General features: G+C 48.5%; 1 protein-coding gene across 2 annotated transcripts in view; it reads left to right on the top strand.

Moving 5' to 3' along the window:
* The window catches only part of DAAM1 (dishevelled associated activator of morphogenesis 1), a 95807-nt gene that overhangs the window by 8828 nt on the left and 63699 nt on the right, over positions 1 to 23280 (top strand). For both annotated transcript variants that reach the window (XM_054286753.1, XM_054286752.1), the window contains exon 2: positions 10585 to 10683. The gene's annotated coding sequence lies outside the window, so the exon portion shown is untranslated. The remainder of the gene's footprint in view (positions 1 to 10584; positions 10684 to 23280) is intronic.

The raw sequence follows: 23280 nt of genomic DNA, 5'->3' as shown, positions 1-23280 counted from the left end.
ACTGTGTCTTTGGGGTCTGGCATCCCCAGTATGCTGTGAGGTGTGGGATAATTAAGGAGGGACCCATCCCTTGGGGATGGCAAGACCTGAGCTCCAGCTGTGGTAATGGGCTGTGACAGTGTGCTCTGAAATGTATGCCCTTACTCTGGGAAACTGACTGCAGGCAACACAGAGTGGGGGGAAAAAAGACCTGTGAAAAATGGGTGCTCATTTTTCCAGAGGGGAAAAAAGCCAAGGAAAACAAATCCAACAGTCGCCTTGTCAGATATGTCACGGGAATGTCCTCATCCAGCCCCTGGGTTGGACTCAGTGCTGCTAATTACAGCTTGTCTCGCTGCTGAAAGGAAAAGTTTGAATCTGTTCACCCCGAGTTTCCCACAGCAGCGTTTTGGGACAGCACCAACCCCATATCTCCATGCCTGGAAGCTCTTGTCCAGTGCCAGAGCCTGGGCTGCTGTTTGCACCAAGCCTTGGATTTGTGCTCACCCATTGTGGCTGAAGACCTTGGAAAAACCCCTCTCTGTCTCTCTGCACTGTTCTGAACTCACCCTGTGAAGGTGCTCTGGAGCTCTGGGGATGTTGCTGTGAAAGTCCCAAGCACAGGACCCCCATCCTTTGTGGTGCTGGCCCTGTTTTTGGCTCTGTGCTGCCGGAAGATCCATTGCAGCTCAGCTCTCCCCTGGGTGCAGTGCTTCCCAACCAGCAGAACTGGCTGCCTTTCAGGAAAATAAACAGCCCGTCCCTCTCAGCTGGAGCTGGGAGTCCTGGGCTGCTGCACAGGGGGAGAAGGGTGTAACCAAAGGACCCTTTCATCACCTGCCTGTACCTGTGCTGCTGCTGCTGCTTCCCTGCAGTGCTGGGGCTGGGCTGTGTCTGATTTATAACACACTGTGTTCAGGGAACAGCTTTATATACTTGGTTCTAAATTCTAAATTCTCTAAATTTTCCAGGAGGGGAAACCATCCCCAACCTTTCCATTTTGCACGTGGCTGTGTTTGTGTCGGGAGTGCAGCGTTACAGAAGCCTGTGGGATGTGAGCCCATGGGCACAGCAGCATGGCAGCTCTCACCTGAGCCTGTGGGATGTGAGCCCATGGTGAGAGCAGCAGGGCAGCTCTCACCTGAGCCTGTGGGATGTGAGCCCATGGGCACAGCAGCATGGCAGCTCTCACCTGAGCCTGTGGGATGTGAGCCCATGGTGAGAGCAGCAGGGCAGCTCTCACCTGAGCCTGTGGGATGTGAGCCCATGGGCACAGCAGCATGGCAGCTCTCACCTGAGCTTGGGGGATGCTCAGTGCTTTCCCAGCAGCAGCTCCAGGTCATGCAGTGCCCAATACAGATGAGTGTTCTGTATTCAGCTTGCCAGTGCTGCTCTAACCCCAAGCTCATTAAAAGCCCACAGGACCGTGTCTTCCCCTTCCTCCTCCTGCTTCCTTCCCCCTCCCTTGGCTTTTCAACACCAGGCTTTGAATAAATCATCTAGGATGTGATCACACAGGAAATTCGCGAATTTAATTTTTTTTTTTTTTTTTTACAGCCAAGTTCGGAAGTGAATTCAGCTCTCCAGGGTTTCAGTCCTGTGCTTTTTAATCACAAGGTTCCCCATCCTTTCCACTCTGTCACTTGTGACATGACGTCTCCTTGGCCGTGTAAGCTTTTCCCCTGCCCACAGAAACAATAGCCGCTGGAAATGCTCTTCAAGAATAGCTGGGGATTGCCTGTGGAAAATGCAGATTTAATCTATGTTAGGTCTTTTTGTTGTTATTTTGTTTACTGCTTGGTTATCCTTTTCCTTCAAAGAAAAGCAGAGGGCTTGTTCTTGTAGAATTCACCACTCGTGATGTGTTCCTAACTGGAAGTAACACGCTCAAAATCCTGCATTCCTTTGTGCATCTTTGCTTTATTTTCCTTTTCTTTGTGGGTGGGAGCTTAGGGAGTATAATGGGCAGATTAGCAACTGTATTTGTGGAGTAACCCATCTTTGTGCAGGTCTGGCTGGAAACCAATTAAGCTTGTCTTGATCTCTAAATGAGATATTTGTCCAACGCCTCTCCCAACCTCCTTCTGCATCCATTAATAGCAGGGTGGGATGGAAACAGCTGAACGAGTGGAGATGGAGTGTTGGATAAACACAGAGGCGTTGGCTGCAGGGAGGTTCCCGGGATGCGTGCGAGCTGCTGCCTCTTTGTGTGGTTGTTTTGTAGCTCTGCTTCTTGAAACCTGGGATTAACAGGGTTGGACTGCAAGCGTGCAATCCCCTGTGGAAGCAGGAGTGGGGTTGGTGGGAAAAGCTGCTGGATAAAAAGGGAGCATCCCGTGGACTTCATTGCTGTGCTGGCCCCCATTGCTGTGACATCCCTGGGGTGTGTTTGGGAGCTCCTTGTGACTCCCAGCTGCAGGTCTCCCAAAGTGCCTTGGCTTGGGTGTATCTGACTGGTCTTAAGTTGCTTTTTAGGCTGGAAAAACCGTGTGGCTTTCCAGGGGACACAGGACCTCGCCAGGCTGGGGGTGTTTGGTGCTGCTGTGATGAAAACCAGTCCGGGAACGGCGCTTCAGTGCGGTGTTTTTGAAGAGAGCTGATTAAGGAAAGATGCCTTTAATAAGCTGTGCCTTCAGGGGGCCCTTCTATCTCTGTCCCAGACTGCTTCTGCATCAAGATAAGCTTGCAGAGCAGCTGGATCTGTGCTCTGCTTCGGGAGGTGTAGGAGGGGGAAGGGCACTGGGGTTTCTTCTAGGTGTGAATGTTCATTATGATCACTTTTATTTGTAAAGTAGCTGCAGATAAGCCATGCACAGGTGATGCCTTCTTCCCTGCATGCCTGGCCTCACTGGCAGGGGACAAATGATGGCAGGAGTGATCTCAGGGAAAAGAAAAACACGGGGTGAACTTGCAGGGTGTAGCTGCTGCAGATGTGCTGTAACATGCTGCAGACCACCCTTGGAACTCTCCTAGGGACAGGAAAGCACAAAAAGCACAAACCAGCTTTCCCCTGCATGCCTAGAATTTTGCTCCCCACTCCCTAAATTCCAAAAGCTCTTGGGTTACTCATGGAAGTCCTGCATTTATTTCTTCTCCCAGTGTGAAAGTGCTCAACAAGAGATGTGGGTCTGAAGACATGGAATGCTTTGCTGAAACCCATGTGCCACATCAAGGAGGTCATGCTGTGGACCTTGTCATCATGGCATGGCCAAACCCAGTCACTTTCTGTGCTGGGGAAATTTGGGAATCTTCAATCCACAAAGATCTGGGTATGGATGAAGCAAGTGTTCCATGAAGACTGCAAAAGCCTCAGAAAAATCTAAAACTGGGATGGCTGGAAGATAGTTTCAGTGCTTGGGTGGGAGTTAGGGAGAGAGGAACTGGAACAACCTCCAGGACTGGTGCTGTTTTGCTTTTGTGGGATGCTCTTGACTGAAAAGCTGCTGAGTTTTGATGCCAGTGAGACAGAAAAATACCTGGTGGCAGAGTGTCCCCCCGACTTCATCGTGCTGTCGTGGGGCTGAGGCAGTTTGGTGCAGTGATCTGATGAGGCATGGCAGCCCTGCCCTGTGGAGATACCATCTCCTGGGAGGAAAATGTAAAAATAACCACGGCTTTGGCTGCGTCTTTGGGTTGCGTGAGAGCGCAGCACAGGAGGTGGGGGATGAAATTATATCCATGGAAATGAGGCAGGAGAAATGAATCTTTTCCTGGGAGGCAGGTCTGAAGAAAAGGTCCTGCAGACCATGAGGGGAATTGTCCTTGTCCTCCTGTACTGTGCAGGGGTGCAGGGGACACACTGGAGCTGTGCTCTGGGGTGGTTTCAGGGGGTCCCCCAGGGTTCCCTGTCATCATCCTCATCCTCACTGTGGGCTGAAGGAGCTGCAGCCCCATGTGGGTTCCTGCACTCATCCCATGCCGTGGCTCCAGGCTCTAGACAGATGACACAAACCCTTGGGAGAGACTCTGTCCTGCCCAAGGCTTTGGAAACCTGTTGGACCCATTCTTCCACCTCTTTGCTTTTCTGAGCTTTTGTGGAGCAGGTCTGTTCCTCCATGGGGGACCACTGAAGTGTGGAGCTGGGAATAAATCCATGGGTGGCTGATGGGTGCTCCTGGCGTAAACAGGCTCAGCTAATTGAATCTGTGGTGGACATGATCTCCTTTGTCTCTCAGTTGAGCTAAATATACCTTTGGGTTGTGGTTGTGGAGGCTAACTCCCTTTTTGATTATGGAAATCACATTAACAAGGGATGCAGGTGGCTGCCTCCAGACAGAGCCAAGGGAAGAGCAGGACTGGGGCTGAAACTCTGCTTACCTGTATCTGGACCAGGGCCAAACTGTGGGATGCTGGATGGGCATCTCTGTGGAGGGTTCCAGCTCCAGAGATTCATGTGATGCAGGGTTTGGAAGCACAAGGAATTCCAGCACAGCCATAAGCTTTCCATTGTCTGACAGGTTTTGATGTTTGGTGGCTGAGCTGCACCTGCTTGGGCATGGCTGGTGGCTTCAGGACAGAGAAAAGGTCCCTCTCCATCTTTGCATGATTCCCAGAAGCAGCAGTTCGGCATTTTTGGATGCAAAGGAAAATAAAAAGCTGTTGGTCAGCTTGAGCAGTAACTGGGAGAAGTTTTAGTCTTGGAAGGCAAAAAGGAAATTAAAGGCCAGTGGTGAAATTTAATGTGTCAGTCCAAAGGTGCCACCTGGCAATGTGTGTTCCTGGGATTAGGCACACAACACAAAAGCTGTGTGGTGGAGGATGCCATTCTGTCTTTGGGGTGCTCTGCCAGAGCTGCTGGGTAAGTTTTGGTTGCTTTATCTCCTGAGGTTTGTCCTTTGGGACAGCATCTCAGACTCTTCTGTGTGACAGCATCTCAGACTCTTCTGGTTTGGCCTTGAAAGACCAGAAGGTCACAACAACAGGTAAATTTGCTGCTGCATCTTCCCTGCCATGCTGCCTCAAAGGCAGCAGCCTCTGTGTCCCAATTCACCTGGTGGCTGCAGCCCTGTGTAAGCCAGCAAACAGGTGTGGATGGAGTTTCTGCAGCTGTGAAAAAATCACTTATTTTTTTCAGCCCTCAGTGTTGCTTCAGAGGAGCCAGGAAATCATTTAATCAGCAGGAGAGTGAAATGTGGCTTCAGGCTCTCTAATATTGGCAATTTCTGAGTTAAATACCTGGTGTCAGCCATGCAAATGCCTTGTGCAGGTATTTGCTGGAGGCTGGCAAACCTCTGTTCCCCCATTTGCTGCTCTGGTGTGTAACCAGCTTATCTCTGAGCAGCTGGATTTAACCCTCTTATCCACCTCCGTGCCAGCCCTTCACACTCTGCTGCTCCTCCCTCCCAGGATGCCAGGAAAAGCCTGGATGGCTTCCATGGGAAATGGATGTTTGCCCTCCCTGGGATGATTACTTCTGTTATTTAAAAAGCAACAAAACAAAAAAATGCACCAGCGAACTTCTGGATTGGGATAATTAAGCCAATTGATGTGTTTAAGTAAATTAGTTTCCTTTTAATTGAGAAAAATATATATAGTCTCATCATGGTTCCTAAAATAATGAGCCACTGACCTGCTTTATCCCTGATTTGGCTTACAGATGGAGAGGGGAGGTAAATTATCATGGAAGCATAGAATGTCCTGATCTGGAAGGGACCCTTAAGGATCATTGAGTCCAAACGCTGGCCCTGCACAGGACATCCCAGGAATCATACCCTGTGCCTGAGAGTGTTGTCCAGATGTTCCTTGAGCTCTGTCAGGCTTGGTGCTGTAATCACTGCCCTGGGGAGCCTGTTCAGAGCCCAACCACCTCTGGGGGAAGAACCTTTCCTTAATATTCAGCCTAAACCTCCCCTGACACAACTTCATCCCGTTCCCTCAGGTTCTGTCACAGAGAAGAGATTGGTGCCTGCCCCAAATTTTAGATAAAAGTGGGGGAAATCAGCTCCATCCTTGAAAAATCAGCTCCTTGTCTTCTGTGGCAGTGCCTGAGTGTGTTAGCTCAGGGAAGCAGAGAATTGCTGTCCAGGGGCAAGGCAGTTTGTCCTTCCTGTCCTGGTGTCTCTGGAGCAGAGCAGCACTCCATGGTGGGACCAGTGAGATCTCACTTCCCTGCCCTTTCCATAAGCCAGGAGGATGCTGGAGAGCCAGGAGCTGTGCCCTGGGGCTGGGAGGAGCCAAGGGACCACATCACAACTGAGATTGCAGAATAAAGTGCTGATGGCTCTCCCTAAGCCAGTGGGAATGGCACCCCCACAGCGGTGGGTTCAGCGATGTGATGTGATGAGACACGTTTATTTATCCAAATTCTGATCAGTGCCGAGGGAAAGGGGTGTGTTTGGGGAAAGGGGTGAGGCAGCTTGGCAGGGTGGAGGTGCCTGAGATCAGCAGGGACCACAAGCACAGCTGTGTGTGCCTGTGTGCCCTGCTAGCTCCAGCTCATTGCTGCTGGGAGCCCCTGCCTCGCACTGCTGCCAGAGATGCTGTGCTGTTATTAATCTGCTGAGATAATTGTGGTTTTAGTGTTTCCAGCGGGGGAGTTCACAGGAGGCAGAGGCATTCCTGGAAGGTGGGTGCCATCCTGGAGGCATCCAGCAGCCTCCAGTGACTCAGCTGCTGCTCTGAGTGGTGCTGATTGTCAAAGCTGGGAGGTAATTTGAGGAGGACAGGGAGCACAGGCAGTGATTTGGAGCTGTGGAATAGCATTTTCACAGAATTCACAGAATCACTGGTTTGGAAGAGACCTTCAAGATTATCGAGTCCAACCCATCCCCAACACCTGAACTCAACCCTGGCACCCAGAGCCACATCGAGGCTTTGTTAAACACACCCAGGGATGGTGACTCCATCACCTCCCTGGGCAGCCATTCCAGAACTTTATTCCCCTTTCTGTAAAAAACTTTTTACCTGATATCCAGCCTCTATTTCCCTTGGTGCAGCTTGAGACTGTGTGCTCTGGTTGTGTCAGTGCTGCTTTTTGAGCTGTGATTAGCAAAAGAGGGAGTTTGGGAGCAGGGCTGCTGCTGAACCCATGGTGTAAAGGCAGTGCCTGACCCTGCTTTGGCTGATGAGTGTGCAGGGAAGTGCTGCAATGTTCATGAAAGCTGGGGAAATGTTTTGTGCTGGGAAATGGGAATGCTCCTCTTGCCTTTTCATCAAGAATCTATAAAATGGCATCCAGCAGCTCTTCAGCCCATGCCTGGAAGCCAAAGCCAGGTGCATGCAATCCTGAACAAGGCATGGGGACATCTGGATGTTTATTTCTATTTGAGCTGCATTTGGCTACTGGAACAAACATTTGCAGAAAGTGGCCTTAGCCTTGGCTCAGCATCCTGAATGCAGAGCACAGGTAGCCCTGAAGGGAGTTTGAGCTTGATGAAAGCACATTAAGCCATGAGTAGCAAGAAAAGCAGATAAGATCAGCAAGCTGCAGTGTTTGGGAGCCCCATCCTTCAGGAGAAATCACTTTCAGAGCAAACACTCCTAATGTTTGCTCACAGGGTTGGAGGAGGACAATGCAGGAGAGATCCTAATGGATCTGTGCCACATCTCATGAGGGTGACAGTCCCCCTTCCCTGTCCCACAGTGAGCAGACCCCAGAGGGATGGCTGGGGCAGTGTTTGGGAAGATGTTGGGGGCAGCAGCCTCTGTGTCCCAATTCACCTGGTGGCTGCAGCCCTGTGTGAGCCAGCAGCAGGTGTGGATGGAATTTCTACAGCTGTGAAAATTATGTCAAACAGTGTTTTTCTTGCAAAAATCACCCATTGGTTCTGCCTGCTGTGGGGCAGAGAGGTGGGACCAGGTGAGATGTGACACAGATCTGCACTGGCCCCTGGGTTGCACTTTGCCAGGCCCCCAAAAAATGTAAGAATGTCTGAAATGTAAGAAATGTCTGCTCTGAAAAAGTGATTTCTGCTGGAATGTGTGACTGAAAGGGCTGCAGTGCAGCCTCTCACTGCTGAGGAGAGTCCTGGTTTTGTCTTGTCCCGTTGATGTGAATGAAGTGATTTATAAGGACGTTTTCCATGAATCAATAAATCCATGCTTGCTGCTGTGCCTGGGAGGTTTAATTTGCTCTAGATACTGCACAGAGTATCTCTGTCCTGAATTGCACTGCCAAGTTCTGCTCTTTGGGAGAGGATGAGGTTACAGCTGGATCCTCTGGGAACATGCTGCCAGCATCTGATGGTGCCTGATCCCTGTTAATTATTGTGCACCTCGTGGTGTGGGCTGGAGAGTTCAGGCAGGGGTAAAAGCAATGGTTTCTCTGTGTGTGGAGTTTGAGGGCTTAGTCCATTGTGCCAAACATTTCCTGATGTTACAGATCTTGGGGGAAATTGAAACCAATAAAAAAAAGGGAGGGCTGGGATCACTGGCCTTTGAAGAGACCACAGTGCAGAAATCTGGGTTACAGGTAGGTTTTCCTTCCACATCTCTGAGCGATGCTTCCTCTCAAGAAGAATTGAAAAATTCCCGTTGCTCTGCACCACCTCCCCTCCCAAAAGCTGCTTTTATGAGCCCCTTGGAAGCAATGCACATGTGTTTGCAAAGCCTGCCACTGGATCTGCCTGGAAAAAGAGGGTTCAGAAACACATTGAGAAGTCTGAGGTACCCCCAACTCCCCCCAGTCCTGAGCTTGCTTCCCTTGCTTTATCTGATAACTGTGGTCATGGATGGATGAGGGGACCTTGCTTTATGCTGTGCCCTGGGGTTTGGGGTTGTTCCTGTCCTCTTCCTGTGCACAATGGGTGTTTTGAAAGCCTCTGAACTGATGGGGCACAGACTGGCTCAGCTGTCCATGTGAGCACCTGGATCCCACCTCTCATCCTGCTCCACCTGCCTGGCTGAGCCCCCAGGGACCCCTCCACTTCTACTCCAGAGCAGCACTGAAACCATTTTCCATCTCTTGGAGGCCAGAGCTCAAGCTGGAGAACCCAGAAACATTCCCAGAGCCAAAACACGCCGTGGCAAGCGGGTGTGTGCCTGCTCTCTGCTTCTCATTTCCTCCAGCACTGTGAGAGCACTGCAGCTGCACATGGGGTTTCAGCAGGGTGTCCCCTCTTTTGTTCCTATACATTGGAAAAGTCTGTGCATGTGTTTATATTTAAAAACAATATGTATGTATTTCGGCATGGCTGTTTGTGAGCTGGGCTCCTCAGGACTGGTCTGGTTGGACAAAGGAGGGATGAATTTCACAGCTGCCTACCTGTTGCACTGGCAGCTGTGTGATGGTCCTGATGGTTCTTGCACTTGGAAATAACCGGGAGTGATCCCAAACCTGCTCAGACCCAGCTAGGAAGGCTCCTTTAGAAGTGAGCAGGCTTTGGGGTAAGTCTGGCAGCACCAGTGGAGAGGCTGTGTTGCTGTTATTTGTGTCACAGCCTGGGTAGTCCATTCCACGTGTGCCCATCTTGCATCTTCCATGCCCTCTTTCCCACACGCTTGCTGGTGTGTTGGAAAGAAGCAGATGCGGCTTCTGGAAGCTGTAGGGGCTTGTTGTTGGTCTTGTTGCACATCCCCTGGGACAGCAAACACAAGGTCAAACAATGGAGCAGCCATAGAATGTTGTCATTTTAAATAATTGCCATAATGGCTTCTCCTCCCTTTCTTCCACCCCTTCCCCATCACTGTGTCCTTCCCCACCCATAACCTGGGGGCTGCCTGGATCTCTTCAGGATTTATGTTAAAAGGGAAGTGTTTTGTGCATAATTAAAGCATCCTATTGCTGGATGGAAATGGGATTTGGTGCTTACCGCTGTGACTCTTTCTCATGCATGAGGGTGAACTGATTGATTGCTGAGGTTTGAGATTAAATATTCCCCTGAGCTCCACTGGCATTTAGTGTGTTGGGGAGGGGTGGAGGGGAATTCTGGTTTTCCTGCAAGGCAAGGAGAGCACAGGAATGTCTGCTGAGCACATCCCCTTGTCCTGGTTTGCAGCCTTGGCTGTAACGGGCTCCTGGCATGGCTGCCTTGGGCGCCAATAAAACAGGTGCCTTTCTCCATATCCACACTGGTGGACGGGCTGCTGGTGGGCTTTGCAGATTCCTCTCAGTGCTTCATTGAGCATCCCATTGCATCCTGCCCATTCCTGGTGACTCAGCTGCTTCCCCACCTGCCCGCACCTAGCAGTGGGGCAGACCTGCTGTCCCCCCCTTTCTCCTTCAGAGTGCACCTTATTTGTTTATTTTCCTGAACTTCTTTTCATCCCCAAAGCCCTCTGTGTTTGGTTTCGATGGGAAAGGAGGAGAAACCCCCACACTCCTCTCCTGGAGTGCATGGTGGGTTGGAGACGCCGCCTTCCCCCTTCCCTTGAAGTCTAATTTTATCTGAAGGCGATGGGATCCCTCCAGGGTATGGCAGAGATTTCCTATCAGCTGCCTAGACCTTAAGAAACAAAACACACAAACAAACACAGCACAGAAGCACTCGAGGTTTATTTGGGTGAATTCTTTCAAAAAAAGGGGTGTGACTTATTATTTTTTATTTTTTTTTTTTTACGAGCAGCGCACGCTGGCTTTGTTCTGCTGCAGTCGGGTATTTCAGGTCTTCCAAGATTTAATCAGAATAATTAGTTACTGTCTGTTTGTACCTTCTGTTTCTGTTGCAGGGTTACCAAAGGGTGTATTTATCTCCCAGAGGGCTGCCTAAGTGTGGCTTAATCATTAAAGCATCCGATTTCCTCCAAGTTATCTGCCATGAGGCTTATGTAAGTAAACAAATAAATAAATAAATGGAAGCAAGGAGGGTGGGGATGGTGTTGGTGGATTCAGCTTGGGGGAGGGTTGTACGGATTTTTCCTGATTGTCACGGGTTTAATTGTGAGCTGCCTGTGGTGGTTCCCAGCCCGTCATGTGGGGATCAGAGGACTGAGTGTTTGGGCTGGCACTGAACACCCAGCCAGTTTAATGAGGCTGCTCCCAGCCAAGCCTTGACCCCACTAAACTGGCAGGAGCTGTGTTGCTCCCTGTCATTTCAGGAGCAGGGGGGAAAAAATAGACCTTGCAGGAATGAAAGGCTTTTGCTTTCACTCGTACAGTTATGGCTTTGACTCCTTAACCCACTGGTGTCCCTTATAAAAATCACAGCTCTGTGTGGAAATAAGTCACCACTGTAAGTTTGGCAAGATTGGGAATTAGCTGTTTTTCAGCCTGTTTGCCATGTTTGGATTGGGGAGGGGGGCTGTTAATGCACACATTTCCCATCTCTAGCACAGGATTTGAAAAAGGCTCAGGAGGTCACTGCAGAGGAGGGTGGGATGGCAGGGGAGCCTCACAGGGAGAGCAGTGAGGTGCTGAACCAGCTCTGGTTTGTGCCTGGAGCCTGAGTGAATTGTGGGATGTTTTCCCTTGTGTTTGTCACCGAGAGCAGATGAGTGGCCCTGTTCTGATGGCAGTGTGGGGCTGGACAATTTGCTTTCTTCTGTTTGCTTTCTCTTTCTGCCTGAGCTGAGGTGCTGCCTTGTCAGCTGCCTTTGCTGCCTCATTTATCATGTGCAAACCCTGGGAGTGAGGGTTTGGGGTGCATGCTGCTTCCCTGATGGATTTAGATACTTTTGAATCCAGAAACAGCCTTTGCCATCAGTTTCTCTGCTTCCCTGTGTGAGAGGGAGCATAAATTTTTGAGGTTGATGTCTTTGTGTTATCCTTTCCTAGAGATAGAGGAAAGGATAACACAAAGACATCAACCTCAACCACAGCTTTGTTATTTCTGGGAGAAGCTCATGAAAGGGAAGGGGCCTGGAGGGGACAGGGTGGGACCAAAGGGATCTGCAGGGCTTTGGTGGCTTCAGGGAGAATTGCTTGTGTGAAGGTTGAGGTTGAAGTCCATGTTCTCTCTGCGTTTGTTGGGAAGAGTAGAGATGAGTGATGGGGCATGAGTTGGACTCTGCTCTGGCAGAGCTGAAGCTGGGCATGATCCCACATCCTCTCCCAACTCCAGAGTAATAATTTGGAGAGACAGATCCCCTGGTAAATCCCCTGTCCCCTCTGGGAGTGATGTGAGGCTGTCACAGCCAGCAGCGCGTTGCCGGTGCCCTTTGCTCTGTCTGCTCTGGTGTGTGTGGAGTGGGAAAAGTCCTGCTTGATGGAAATACTCCTAAGAAAGCCTGTCAGCCTGATTTGTTCCTTGATGTTTGCCCAGCTGGAAAGCTGGTGGCAGCTCAGACAACACCTCCTGAAGCACTGGGAGCGTGTGATGTGCAGCACAGCCAGTGCTCCTGCCAGGCACAGGGAGGGATGCTGGAGGGGTGGCAGGTCTCTAATCCCCATCCCACCCCTGTGTGCCTGCCTGTTTCACTGGGCCTTTCACAGATCTGCTGGGTTTGGGCACAGGGAGAGCTGGGGAGGAGGAGCAGAGCTGCTGGAAGCATGGAGGGGAAGGGAGATGATAGAGGATGGAGAGGATGCTGGGAGGAAGAGGAGATGATGTGGCTCATTTGCCTGATGCTTTGGAAGTTGCTTAGCTAAATTAAGTGCTCACTAGGGAGCCTCATTTGGATTTTAAATAGCTTTGGAGCATTTGAATGCTCTGTGTTGCTCTCTTCTTCCTGCAGTGTCAGCCACCTCCTGTCCCCATCTCTGAAGAATATCCCCAGAAGTCAACCTTAGGATGTGGGAGGGGAAGCTTGGTGGTCACCTGCTTTCCAAAAGCTTTTCTCCAAGCTCCTCATCATTTCAGACCATCAATCCCTTGTTTTTTCTTCCAGTCTGGACACTGAGCTTTGGTGATTGGGACTGACCACAGGTTCCCTCTCCCACAGAGGCCACAGCAGGCCAGGAGCTCTGTGCTCATCACACAGCACCAGCTGCTCTGGGATGAGCTCACTGGTCTCTTCCACCATCCCACTTAAGGCAGAAGTTGATGCCCCTTTGGCTTTCCTGTTCTTTTGCAGGACTGTGTATTTCTTCTTTCCTTTCAACCAGCTGAAAACTGCTCCAAGAGCCTGGAGAATGATTTTGAGTACCTTATTTCCCTGGTTGTACCTTGGTGCAGAGCTGGATGTTATTTGTGCACTTGATCATCCTGCTACTTGGTAAAGGAAATTCCTAGTAAAGGAAATTCCTTAGTTTTATTTAATTTCTGTAGAAAAATGAAAGTATCTCAAGATATTTATTTTTCTTTGTCTCCAGAGTAACACACTCAGTGATGGAAGGTGCCAAAGGCAGGCACAAATCCTGAGGATGGGGATGCAAACCGTGTTTGGTCTCCAAAAAACTGTCTCATTCAAGGATGGGGAATATTCCCCATACCAGAGTCACCCTGGGGGGGTTCAGCTGTGTCCCCCCATGCAAGGAGATGGTGGCCACCAGGTGTCACTGAGGTGTCCCCAGCCATGGGGCTGCCTCCCTGCTCTGCTCCTCCACCATGTGCCCACCAGCCACTCCCAGACGTGCTGGGGGAAGCTTTGGGAGGAGCACACCCCGTTTTCCTCACAAAACTCCAAACAAGAGGCTTCGCCTGGTTTAGATTTTAAAAATAGCTTGCACATTTGGAAGCTAAAGTTTCAGAAGGGCTCTGGATGGGATGATGGCTTTGATCGTGGCAGTCCGAGATCAAGGCAGGGCTTTTTGGGTTTGCTGCATCAGCTGGAAAATATATTGTAGTGTCTAGACTTTATCATCCTCAAGAAAGGCTCTTTTTTTTTTTTTTTCCTACTCTACAAAAGCCCATGTACAGTTGGTAGGAGGGGCTCTGATTGTGTCCAGGAGCATGTTGGAAGAGGTGGAGATGAGCTTTGGGCTTTGGAGGACTCAGACCCTGCTTTGTTTCCAATGGAAGTTTGGGATGTCAGCAGTGGGATGAGGATGGGCACCAGCTGTGTGCCAGAGGGGTCAGTTCCTGCAGCTGAGCCCTGCTGACACCTCAGTGCTCATCCTCTGGCTGCTGTGCCTGTGGTCAGCTGCTCAGACCAGCATCTCCCACAACTGTCTGAGTTTTCTCTGTGTAATAACCATAAACATCTACCTTTGATGGTGTGTGGACAGAACTTCAGCATTTTTAGCTTGAGTGTAGAAAATTTCCTCTCCTTACCATTCCATAAGTAGGTTCTCAAGTTTTTTTTTTTTATTATTTTACTGAATTCTTTTATTATTTATATCTTTTTGTAATTCCAAAAGAGAGGCAGGGAAGGATCTTCCTAATTTGCTTGGAATAAACTCAAAAGCCTGCTGAGAAGGTGAGGACATCTGGCCACGTGTATTTATAGAACCATTAAAGTTGGATAAGCCCTCCAAGATCATTGAGTCCAGTCTTTGATCAAACACCACCTTGTCAACCAAACCACAGCACTGAGTGCCACGTGCTTGAACACCTCCGTGGATGGTGACTCCACCACTGCCCTGGGCATTCTGTCCCAATGCTTAACAACCCTTTCAGTGAAGAAATTCCTCCTGAGGTCCAACCTGAACCACTCCTGACACAGCTTGAGGCCACATCCATTTGTCCTGTCCCTGCTCCCTGGCTGCACCCTCCTGTCAGGGAGTTGTAGAGTGAGAAGGTCCCCACTGAGCCTCCTGTTCTCCAGGCTGAGCCCTCCCAGCTGATCCTCATCAGACTTGTTCTCCAGACCCTCTCCATCTCCTTTCTCTTTTCTGGACACCTTAATACCCTTTTTGTTGTGAGTGGCCCAGAACTGGATGCAACACTTGAGCTGTGGCCTCAGCAGTGCTCAGTACAGAGGGACTGACTCCTCCTGAAAGCCCACGCAGCTCCTCTCTCACATTGGAGTATGCCCTGTGGAGGAAGCAGAAGCAGTTTTCCTTAGAAACTCTGTGTTTTGTGTGCAGGGCTCTCGGGTGTGTTTTGGCAGGTGTGTCATTGGCAAAGTCACCCCCAGCCATTTCCTTGGTGTCTCTGCTGCAGCACACCATGATGCCAGGCTTAATGCCCCAGGCTTTGGAGGGGTTGCAGCCTGGTTATGAAAGCTTCATCTGGAAGCTTTGAGGAACATTTGGAAATGTTTTGGAAAACATTTGGATCGAGGATGCCTTAGCTCTGTGCTTGGTTGTTTTACTTTGCTTTGTCCTTGAGCGAGAAAAGTGCTGTAGGGTTTCTGTTTTTTTCTTTCCACCAGTTTTTCTTTTAGACAAACTTATTTTCAGGGATAAATCAGAGCAAATGCCAGTGTGAAAATAGTTTGTGGTGTAAAATGGCACTAAAATTGTGCTGGAAGGGATCTTGAGAGGTTACCTTGTCCCCAAGGGTAGCTGAATACGCTCATTGGTCTGGAAAGTGAATGTCTTTGCTGGGAGTTGTTTTGTCATAAATTTTCTTAGGAGCAGAGGCAAAAATCTACCAAATAATGCTGTCAGAATGTGTGCACGAGCCTTCCTCAGTTTATTCAAATCATTTGCTGAATAAGTGTTGAAAATTAATGCTGGGTTTGTTCCCAGAGCTATTCGAAGTAATATTCCAGGGTAACCTTTTCCACCTTGGCATTTGCCAATATACTGAAACCTTTATGGATGAATTGCAGTTACCCACAGTCTGTATTTGACATGGAGCCATCCCTATTTTACCCCATTTCTGAGACAACCAATCCCCAGAAGGCCCATTGGAATGAGGAGCAGGTTTTTCTTTGTTTCTTGTGAATTAGTTGTGACTTTTCAGTTTTCCAGGTGGTCGCCAGCCCTGTGGAAATCCACAGCAGCCTCTCCCCTTGACATCTGCAGGCTTAGATAAAGTTGTAAGATCTTGGGCAAGGATCACCAGAAATCCTCATCTCCTTTGAGATTGAGCCAAGTGATGACTTTCAGTTAATTTCGGTTAATTTCTCCTTCATCTTCCTCTATCCCAGCTTTGTGTCTTGAACGATAAATCAAAAGAAACCATACCCAAGAGCTCTTCTTTAATGCCCCCACCTTTTAAAGGTGCTGCAGAGCTCCATGGGGTTTTTCACCTTGCTTTCAGCTCCCCACTTCAGTGATGGAAGGTTCTGAAGGAAGTTCACCTGCAGCCAGCTGGATGCAGGCTTGTTCTCCAGCCAGCAGTGTGTTGGTGTTGCAATCCACACAGCCCAGATGGAGACTGGTTTTCCTTCACCTGGTCCTTTTCCCAACCAGTTTCCAGTAGGTGATAGGGGAATTCACCCATTTCTGGCTGTGGGGAAGGCTTGGCAAGCCCCCCTTGGCCCATCTGCACATTCGCAGTGAGGATGACTGGCATCAGCGTTATTGTTTGGCCAAGTGTATGCAGGGATATCACAGCTTAGATTTGTTACAGATGGGTTTCTGGATATAGTCTGAGGCATTCTGCCAGCCAATTTTATATCTGTGTAAAAGTGATTGGCATCTCTATAAATAAAGCTGCTGTGGGATTATAAATCTAAATATACTTATTCATTAAATTATTTTTACATTTCCACTGGGTTGTCATCCTGGCTTATCACAGGCAAGCCATGCTCTCTGCCTGAGTGTTATCCACAGCTCCAGCAATGCAGCTTCTGAGGCTTGGAAATATTTTTTCACTTGTGTGTGAACTATCCATGAGTCTCTGTGCCATGGATCTCTTCACTTGGACTTCCTCAGAGTCATCACTGGGAATGACCCTGTCCTGGACACTGCTGTAAATGGCTGTAAATACAGGAATGTGAGTTTTTCTTTCTTGCTTCACAAGTGAGCATGACTTTGCTGGGCTATTTAGTACCTGTGACCTGGTAAATGCTGTTTGCCTGGCTCCTTTGGTGCTGGAAAAGGCTCCTGCATAAGATCCTCCATCTGTGTCCTCAGGCAAGGAGTCTCACAAATTTTCCTCCTTCTGTGCCTCAGGCCAGGCTGGATGGAAACAGGGCTCTGTCCACCTGGTTTAACCATCCCTGCTGGTTGTTTTGGCTACAGGAGCAAGGAAAAAAGTCCCCCAGACCAGTTCCAGGTGCAGCTGTGAGCTGGGGAGGGGCTGGAGGGAGAGCAGCAATGCAGGCTCTGGTAAATCTGGCTTGGTCTTTGAGCAGGCTGATGAGAAAGCACACTGAGAGCTGCAGCCTCTGGTTTCTCTGGGTTTTTTTCTTCCTTCTCTTTTCAAAGCATTTGATTATTAATTCAGTAAATGATGAAGCACAGAGAAACATGTGCCTGAGTGGCAGAATATCAGCTGCCTCACTCTGCTCGGTAATAACATTCATTGTTGAAAGTTAACCCATGATTTTTCTAATTTCCTAATGAAGGGAAGCTTTAAAGTCAGTCTGTCCATCTGCTTCTCCTTCCATCACTGACAAGTCATTAAGTCCATTGCCTGGCTTTGTCCTTTCTTTCAGTTTGGTTTTTCATCTCAATTTTGCAGGGCTGCTGCAATTTTGGTCAAAAACAGCCATCAAATTAGAAGGGTGTTAGGGAGGTTTTTTATTAAGGGATGCAGTGAAACCTCAGCCTGCACTAGACACCAGGGAGCACACATAAATGTTATGAACATCCCAGCCATACAGAGTGCTTTAGTTGGATTTGCCACGTTATGAGGCAGCAGAGAGCCCACGCTGCAGGTCTCTGTGCAGACATGTAGGTGTTACCAGGGGGGATGTTCACCTCAGTGAATCCTCTGATGTCTAATAAATGTGAGTTCATCCTGCTGCCTCACTCTAAAAGTGGCTTGTGTTGCTGAGAGTCAGAAATCTTTCCATTCATGTTGGTATTCCTAGTGCTGCTCACCCCACTAAATGTAGTTTTGGTAGCATAACAGGGTCAGCACTATTTTGTAGGGCCTTCAGAAACTGGTAGCAGCATTTGAATGTGTGACAGTGTTCACAGGGGTTTTAGGATGAGGGAAGAGACAAGGATCTGACTCCATGTTTCAGAAGGCTTGATTTATTATTTTATTATATATATATATATATATATATATATATTATATTAAAACTATGCTAAAAGAATAGAAGAAAGGATTTCATCAGAAGGCTAGCTAAGAATAGAAAAGCAAGAATGATAACAAAAGCTTGTGGCTCAGACTCTCTATCCAAGCCAGCTGGGCTGTGATTGGCCATTAATTAAAAACAACTAACATAGGCTAATCAAAGATCCACCTGTTGCATTCCACAGCAGCAGACAATCAATGTTTGCATTTTGTTCCTGAGGCTTCTCAGCTTCTCAGGAGGAAAAATCCTAAGAAAAGGATTTTTCACAGAAGATGTCTGCGACATGGTGCTGCTGTCTGTGGGTCCTGTGTGGGTGTGGGATCATTTCATCACCTTGTCTCAGGGGGAAGGGAGAGACCCTGGAAGCAAAGAGCAGCCACCAGCACTTCCCTGCAGGGCTATGCTGGGGTGCAAACAGGATCTGACATTCAGTGTGTTCTTGGTGAGCTGCCAAATGTTTGCATATCAGCCTGGCTTTTACTGGTAGGTGTCAATGCTTCTTTCCAGGCCTGGTTTCCACCAACACCCGAATTCTTTGCAGTGTTGGGGTTTGGTTTTTTTCTTCCCCTCTTTGTTTCCTCTTTTCTTTCTCCATTCAGTGCCTTGGTAAGAACACAGCTGAAGTGCTAGGAGCCCAAAGGAAACCTGTCTATTACACATGACCCGATTAGAAGCCATGGTAATAAGCATTTGAATCTAAAGCTAGATTAGGCAGGGAGCAGTCTGAGGCTGGATTTGCATAGCACACATTCCTTTTCTCCTTTTCCATAGGACGTGGTGGTAAATCTCCTGAAAGTGAATTTAGAAAGGCTGGCATGTGTCAAGTGCTCCTGTTGATGGATGGGTTGTTCTTCTCACTAAGCTGGGGAAAAAAATGCCTGTGATTGCCTGGAAGATGCTTTTTCTCCTCTCTGCCTGCTCTCACAGCTCATGTTGCAGCCCATGGGGATGGGTAGCTCTTCCCAGCTCCACAAATCTGCATTTTAAGGGCATTTGGAAAGTTTTTGCCCGGAGAGGCAGTTATTTTAGGGTGCTTCCTCTCTTCCTGTGACAACTCTGACATTAATGGAGTGAATCTAGAATTTTCAGGTACCTAAATCCAATTTGCAGCTTCTTCAAGCTTTCACTTCAATGTTACTAGTCTTGTGCTGGAAAATGCTGCAAAGATTTGTTATCCAAAAGCCATTTAATTTCCTTCCCCTGTGGCCAGTCAGAAGATTGTGGATGATCTGAGGGTCAGTTATGTCATTGCCCTGTGTTTAGGCCATCCAGTGATGGTTTGGGGCAATGGGATGCAGAGATCAGACAAAGGGGGAAAATTGTTTTTCAATGTTTAGGGCAGTGTCTGGGCAGCAAACCTGCAGGCTGTGTGTTCTAGGAGAGGGTTTGGGATGTAATCACGGTTTTCAGTGCTGGTTGGATTTTTTGGGCCCCACTTTGTTTTCCATGGTGTTGTCTGGGCTGTGTTGGAAGACCTGACATTCTGGTGAAGGCAGAGCTGCCCCCCTGAGTGGCCTCTGTCAGCCAATTCCATTGCCACTTTTGCTGATAGAGGTGTTCCCAGAGCTGCTGAAGGAATGGGAGAGTGTTTGAGGGTGTTGGGGATGAATTCCCTCATTGCACAGCTGAGCACACCTGGTGTCAGTCAGATGCATTGCCCTGAAACCATGACAGGAGGGAGTTTTGAAGAATGCCACAAGTCACTGATCACCTGAAGCCTTTCCCAGGTGTGGAGAGCTCTGCAGGACCCACCATGCCCAGGACTCACCTCTTTAAAGTGTGAAGTTCTCCATGGGTTTGCATTGTGGGTGAACCCAGACTGGTGCTGATGGGTTCAAATGCCATCACTCCAAGATTTAAATGCTGATCATGACTCCAGCTGCTCTGGAATAAATAAATAAATATCCCTCTAGATAGTGACCCCCCCTTTGGTCACTTGGGGTCATCTGTCCTGGCTGTGTCCCCTCCCAGCTCCTGGGGTACCCTCAGTCTCCTCTCTGGTGGAGTGAGGATCAGAGACCTTGACTCTGTGCCAGCCCTGCAGAGCAGTAACTCAAACATCTCTTGAGTTAGCAACACAGTTTACAGCACAAACCCAAAGAAAATGAAGCATTCCAGCCACAACCAGCTTGGGAAGGGGCAGGAATGGTTTGGGGAAGTGAGAGGGGTGGGAGCATCTCTGCAGAGAGCACTGGGTGGGTGTCAGAGTTTGTCAATGCTTCTTTCCAGTTTGGTTTCCACCAAAACTGGAATTCTTTGCAGTGTTGGTTTTTTTTCCCCCCTCCCTCTTTGTTTCCTTATTTTCTTTCTCAAAGAAATCCAATCATTGCAGCCACAACCAGCTTGGGAAGGGGCAGGACTGGTTTGGGGAAGGCGAGAGGGGTGAAGTGGAGGTGTGGGAGCATCTCTGCAGAGAGCACTGGGTGGGTGTCAGAGTTTGGTGCTGCTTTACACAATCATCTCCCTTTCCATTAATAATAATAAAAAAAACCCTAGAAATTGCAAATAACCACTTTGAAAAAGTGACCCAAGGGGCTCCTGAGAGGCTCAGACACACTGAGAGGACACAACTCTGCACTGTGTCCCTCTGAGCCCCCACCAAGCCTGCAGTGGCCTTGGGGAAGCTGCATCTGTGCTCATGGGCACTTCTGAAACGTGGTGAGTCCCAGATATATCAACACCCACTCTGCCCTCCTGCTGCAGATGCAATTAAATTAAAAAAAAATCAAACATAGTTATGTTCTCTCAGGGTGTCTGAGCCTCTCAGGAGCCCCTTGGGTCACTTTTTCAAAGTGGTTATTTGCAATTGCTAAGGCCTTTAAAAATTTTTTTTAATGGAAAGGGAGATGATTGTATAAATATCTACAGGGATATTTATTTATTATCTACAGGGATATTTATTTATTACAGAGGTGAGAAGCTTGTGCTGCAATTTGTGCCAGGTGCAATGTGAAAACCTGCAAAGAAGAGAAATCCACTCATATTTAGCCTGTGACCACTGTAGCTGTGATATTGCCCCTCCAGGGGGTTTCCTCACTGAAATGTTTGCTCAGGAGGGGTGGAGAGCTCATTTTTTGAGCAGTACATAGAGATGAAGCTGCCTGAAGCACTGGAGATGCTGTGCATGCCTTGTTTGGACTTCAGACTCTCTGGGGAAAACCAGATTTGGTTCAATCAATGCGCAGAGGAAAAACTAACAATGCTGTGCATGTACTCAGTGTGTTTAAATTCAGTTTGTATTGACACTGCTGATGCTGATACTTCCCTGGATTAAGCATTAAAATAGCCTCTATTGATTTTTAAATGCATCCCCTTGGGACCTCCACTGGGCTGACATTTCCCTCTGGATGCTCCAGCAGGAGAAGAGCAGCTTTCCTTTGGTCCATCCCCAGCAGCCATGTGGGGAAGGCTCCCTCCCCTCTGTCAGAAGCTGGATAATTAGGCAATTAAAACCACGTGTCCCCATTAAGAGAGGTCCTGTGAATTGCAGGTGGTGGATTGGAGCAGCTGTCCTGGAAAATCGAGTCCTGCTGCCCTGTGCCTCAGGATGGTGCAGGTCCATCCTGGTCAAAGCTTTTGCCATAAGCTACATTTTGTGTTGTAGCCACATGAAATAAGTCTGACCAAGCCTTCCAATTAATTTCACTTGCTGTGCTAGCCTGATTTTTTTTTTCATTTAAATGCCAACAGTATTTCAGTGAAATGTGATAAAAGTTGCTGTTTTTTCCCAGGCTGGGTGGGAGCTGTTGGGATCACGTTGTGCCTGCTCTGAACTCACATGCTTTGTTTTTTGGTGTTCATCTCCTGGAGCACAGGGAGGTATTAGTGTCACACTGGGAGGAAAAGTGGCCAGGGGGCCTTTTCTGCCATTAGACATATTTCTCAAGGAATTCTCAACCCCAGGTTTGTATTTAAGGGGGGAAAATCACTCTGGATTAACATCAGAATTTAAAAACCTTTAAAAGAAAATCAGCATTGCAGATGGGTAGGCCAGCTGAGAGATCTGACAAGTGTGTTTTGTTTGCTCTGGGCACCTTCAGTAGTCTGGGTTTAATGGTGTCTTGAAGTTTAATGATATTTTAGCCATCAGGGTCCCTGCTGGGAAGGACTCCTGTTTCCAGCAGCCTTCATCCAGTTTCCATTTTGAGAGAGAAAGAAACCAACTTGCTCCACACCACAAAATGCCTCAACACCTGTGTCACAGACATGTTTTATGAAAAATCCTTTCCTTGGGATTTTTCCTCCTGAGAAGCTGGGAGGCCTCAGGAACAAAATGTAAACATTGATTATCTGCTGCTGTGGAATGCAACAGGTGCATCTGGGATTGGTCTCATGTGGTTGTTTCTAATCAATGGCCAATCACAGTCAGCTGGCTCGGACAGAGAGCCCCAGTCACAAGCCTTTGTTATCATTCTTTGCTATTCTATTCTTAGCCAGCCTTCTGATGAAATCCTTTCTTCTATTCTTTTAGTATAGTTTTAATGTAATATATATTATAAAATAATAAATCAAGCCTTCTGAACATGGAGTCAGATCCTCAACTCTTCCCTCAACCTGAGACCCCTGTGAACACCGTCACACACCTGTGGTTTCAGCAGCCTCACCTTAAGCACAGATAATGCTAAAAAACTCCAAACACCACCCAAAAAAGCCCTCTGGGACTCAGCCAGCAGCTCCTTGTTGCCTTGTCCTGGTGGTGGCCCCATGGCAGATGTTGTTCTGGTGATGGACTGGGAGCATCTGCTGCGAGAATCTTGGAAACTCCGCTTTGTGCAGCCAAATTTAGAGGCTTTAAAAGAGGGAAAAAACCTGCCTGCCTTCAGCCAGTGTCACCCCAGGGATCACTGCTGAAATGGGGAGCAGTGAAATGGAAAGCTCAGCATTTGAGGGTTTGCATACAATAAATCACAGGCACAGCCCAAATATTCATTGGAGGAGCAGGGATGAAAAAAAGGAGAAGAATTAAAATAAAGGGAGGCTGTTGATTGAACTGTTGTTCTGCAGGAAAAGGCTAATTGGGCAAACAAATCTCCAGTGGGAAATGCAGCTCCTCTTTCTCTTGCCAGGCTGCTGAGTTTGTATTAACAGCATTTGCATTGTCAAAGGGAGTAGTCAGAACTTGTGATATCTGGTGGAAATCAATGCAAAGCTGGGGTTTACAGCTGGTTTTAGCACCTTCTGGAGGTGTGGTGTGCTTTGAATGAGCAGTTTGCTCACAGCTGGGGCCAAAACCAGCTATGGAGAGGGACTGGGGCTGGATTGATGCTTGTGCTTGTGATAGTGATGGAGGATGGAAGAGGATGCTCCACGGGGATGCTCAGTGAGGCTGTAGGAGCCCCCTGAACTGCCCAGAGGGTCTTGAATCCCTCTCTCTTAAGTGGTTTTGTCCTTGAGGGCTGCCTGGCCAAGGCTGGGCATCCCCCAGCCCAGATACACCCTGAGAGACCAGGTTCAAATGGCACA

The sequence above is a fragment of the Melozone crissalis genome, unplaced genomic scaffold, assembly GCF_028551555.1.
Source record: "Melozone crissalis strain CALT ecotype California unplaced genomic scaffold, PUWL_Pcris_2 ptg000056l_1, whole genome shotgun sequence".
Classification (NCBI taxonomy): Eukaryota; Metazoa; Chordata; class Aves; order Passeriformes; family Passerellidae; genus Melozone; species Melozone crissalis.
This window is presented reverse-complemented; position numbering and strand designations above follow the sequence as displayed.